At 43.7% G+C, this 3,420-nt stretch overlaps 1 non-coding gene across 1 annotated transcript; it reads left to right on the top strand.

Annotated features, from left to right (window-relative positions):
- Positions 1-2,666: 2,666 nt before the first annotated feature.
- TRNAP-UGG lies at positions 2,667-2,738 on the top strand. Its single transcript has one exon. It is a non-coding gene; the product is annotated as a tRNA-Pro (tRNA).
- Positions 2,739-3,420: the final 682 nt, after the last annotated feature.

The raw sequence follows: 3,420 nt of genomic DNA, 5'->3' as shown, positions 1-3,420 counted from the left end.
TGCATTCCCTTAGGAGCATCCTGGCTTTTTTTAGGAGCCGTTGTTTAAATTAAATTTGCCTCCTCACCTAAAAGTGACCTAAAAAGCTAAGGAGGCATGGTTACACATAGGCCTCAGTGGCAAGCGCTTTGGTAGTCAATTAACTGATTGTTCGCCGCCACCCCCCGGAGCCTTTTTGAAAGGCTCCTAGCCATGAGGCTTTTGGAGGTTGGCCTCTTCATCAGCACATTGCTGGGGAATTGAGGCGCTCTCCCGCCCCGACGGTCCTGCTGCTATGCGCCCGAATGGAACTAGAGCCGCTGACCGGAACAAGAGTCAGAGATTGAGCATTTTAAACAGACTTTAAGCAAGGTCTTATGACCAACAACGAACAGTGAGTTGAGTAAAAGCTGGTAATTTAAGAAGAAAGCCCTCCCCTGGGAACGGCGAGAAAAGCGAGCGGGGGAGGGGCCCTTCCCATACGCATGAACTAAAAAGCAATTTAGCAAGGGGGGGGACAGAATTAAAAGTATTGACATCTGTTTTAAGAACCTTACCAGAGCCCGGACAGGCATTGGAGGATTTTCAGAGACTTTAGCAAGTTTTGACAAAAGTAAACAATCCATAAAAATGGCGTGGAAAAAAGCCGAGAGAGACAAAGAGCCAAAAGTGAAACTACCCGGGAGCATGAACCCACGGCTGGAAGAGACCACTGAGTTCTCTAAGCTTCTGGCAGACTCTTTGCGCCCTCTACTGGATCAGATGACTAACATCAATCAACAGCTGACAACTTTAAATCAGAACTTTGCAGCTCAGCAGCTCCAACTGTCTGAAACCACAAAAAAGACGGAGCAAAAAGCTGAGAAAGTAAAGGAAATGGATGCCAACTCTAAAAAAGTTTTTTAAAAGGTACAAATGCTCGAAAAGAAGCAAGCTTTGGATGACTTTCAATTTCTACAATTGCAAATGGAGAAAGCTAACCTGGTCCTCTGGTTCCAAGGGGTTCCTGAATCTAAAGATGAGAATCTAAAACAACGTTTGAGCGATGCATTAACTCCAGTTACAGATTTAAAAGCGGAATATATGGTAAGTGAAATGGACGTGGTCTACAGGGCCTACTCCGTTTACATTAAAAAAAATAATCTGCCTGGAGAGACAGTGGTGAGATTCTCGAAGAGACACGTAAGGGATTTAATCCTGAAAGTGACTTCAGGAACACCACTGAAAATTGGAGGCAATACTATTAGGATTTTAAAAGATATTCCATTTGAAATAAGGAAGAAGAGAAAGAAGTACAGGGACTTAATCCTCTTTCTACAAACAAACAGTATTCCATACAGATGGTTGACCCCGGAAGGCATCATTTTCAAACTACAGGATAAAAAAGAAAAGATTGACTCTGTTTCCAAAGCACGTGAGTTTATGAGACTGCAACTGGGTGAACCAGAAGAGGACGCCAAGGAAGAAGATGACCGCAAACTCAGTGACAAAATGGACTCAGTGTCTTCCGATGAGGACTCTGCTTCAGAAAAGGGGGCAGTGGCCCCTAAACGAGAATACCAATTGAGGATTAGAAAAGATAAAGCGAAGTGAAGGTTGAAGAACTCTGAATAGTGCCTTAGAGCATATACTATAACTGATGCTCTTGGGGTTGTCTTTAAACAGTTAAAAATGGTCAAAAAGATAAATAATTTAGCTTAATTGACTATGTTAAATGTAGTACTAGCATCTAAGATTAACACTTATATAAGCTGATGTAATGATCTCCTATACTTGGGATTTTAGTTACTAGTGCTTTTTTTTCCTTTCTCCCTAGATGTAGACAACCCTTCCCCTTTTTTCGTTGTAGTTTGTAGTGTATAGAAAATGCAATAAAAAATCCCCTCCGGGGGGCATAAAAAAAGAGAAAATCACATTGTGAAAGATCTCTTTCTGTGCACACTTGCCAAGCAGATAACTGATGCTTTAATCTTTGACAGGGCCAGTTCCCTCCTTCATTGCCCAACAGGTGATCAGGAGTGTTAGAGAGACAGATTTTGCAGAACTGTCTCTGCAAGAGTCATAGTGCATACAGCTCCAGGTGAAGGGGTCCAAACTGGTGGTTACTGACCGGGAGAGAGATCTTGGAGTAGTGGTAGATAACTCACTGTAGACATCGACTCAGTGTGTGACTGCAATAAAAAACGCAAATGCTATGCTGGGGATTATTAGAAAGGGGATTGAAAACAAATCAGCCAGTGTCATAATGCCCCTGTACAAATCTATGTTGCGGCCTCATTTGGAATATTGTGTACAGTTCTGGTCACCACACCTCAAAAAAAGCACCACATCAAACACACCTCAAAAAAGCATTGGAAAAAGGGCATAAAAGGGCAACTAAAATGATTAAGGCATGGAACACCTTGGTTAAAGAGGTTAGGGCTCTTTAGCTTAGAGAAATGACAAATGAGGGTGACATGAGAGAGGTTTACAAAATTATGCAAGGGATAGAGAAGACAGAGAAAGAAGTACTTGTCTCCCTTTCTCACAATACAAGAACTCATGGGCACGCGAAATTAATGAACAGTAAGCTTAGACCATATCAAAGGAAGTACTTTTTTGCCCAAAGAGTAATTAACACATGGAATTCACTGCCGCAAGAAATGGTGGCGGCTACAAGCATAGACAGCTTCAAGAGAAGATTGGAAGGGGCTATGGCTGAGTGGTAGAGTATCTGCTTTGGATGCAGAAGGTCCCAGGTTCAATCCCTGGTATCTTCAGTTAAAAGACCTGGCAGTAGGTGGTGTGAAAAACCTCTGCCTGATACCTTGGAGAGCCGCTGCTAGTCTCAGTGGACAATACTGACTTTGATGAACAAAGGGTCTGATTCAGTATAAGACAATTTCATGTGTTCATGTGATAAACATAGGGAGCAGAGGTCCATCAGAGGCTATTAGCCACAAGGTATAGATGGAACCAGGGGTCTTTTCCTAGAAAAAGAGCTGCAGGAGCTCATTAACATATGGTATGCTAATGAGCTACTCGGCTATTAGCATAATAGCTCATTAGCATATGCAATGCCACCTGACATCACCGGAAGTGATATCAGAAGGGGAAGCAAAAGGGGGGGAAGGCATATTCAAAAGCCTTCCCTTCCCTTCCCCGGGGGGGGGGAGCGAAGAGAGAAGGGGTTTAAAGTTTAAACCCCTTCTCACTAGAGTTGGGTCTCAGAAGAAGGAAAGAGGGAAGGAAAAACAGAAAGAGTAGAGAGAAGAAAAGAAGGAAGGAAAGAGGGAAAGACAAGGAGGGAAAGAAAAGGAAAGGGGAAGGAAAGGAGTGAAAGAAAGAGGGCAAAGAGATGGGGGAAGGCTCTCCCACCCCCCACCACCCAATCAAGCCTTCGCCACCCCCCAAGGATCCCTCACTTACCCCGGGAGGTGGCGGCGGGGGGGCTCTTCTGGT

Source organism: Gekko japonicus, unplaced genomic scaffold (genome assembly GCF_001447785.1).
Source record: "Gekko japonicus isolate JY-2015 unplaced genomic scaffold, Gekko_japonicus_V1.1 scaffold1780, whole genome shotgun sequence".
NCBI lineage: Eukaryota > Metazoa > Chordata > Lepidosauria > Squamata > Gekkonidae > Gekko > Gekko japonicus.
Note: the sequence above shows the minus strand (reverse complement) of the source record. Positions and strands in the feature narration are given on the sequence as shown.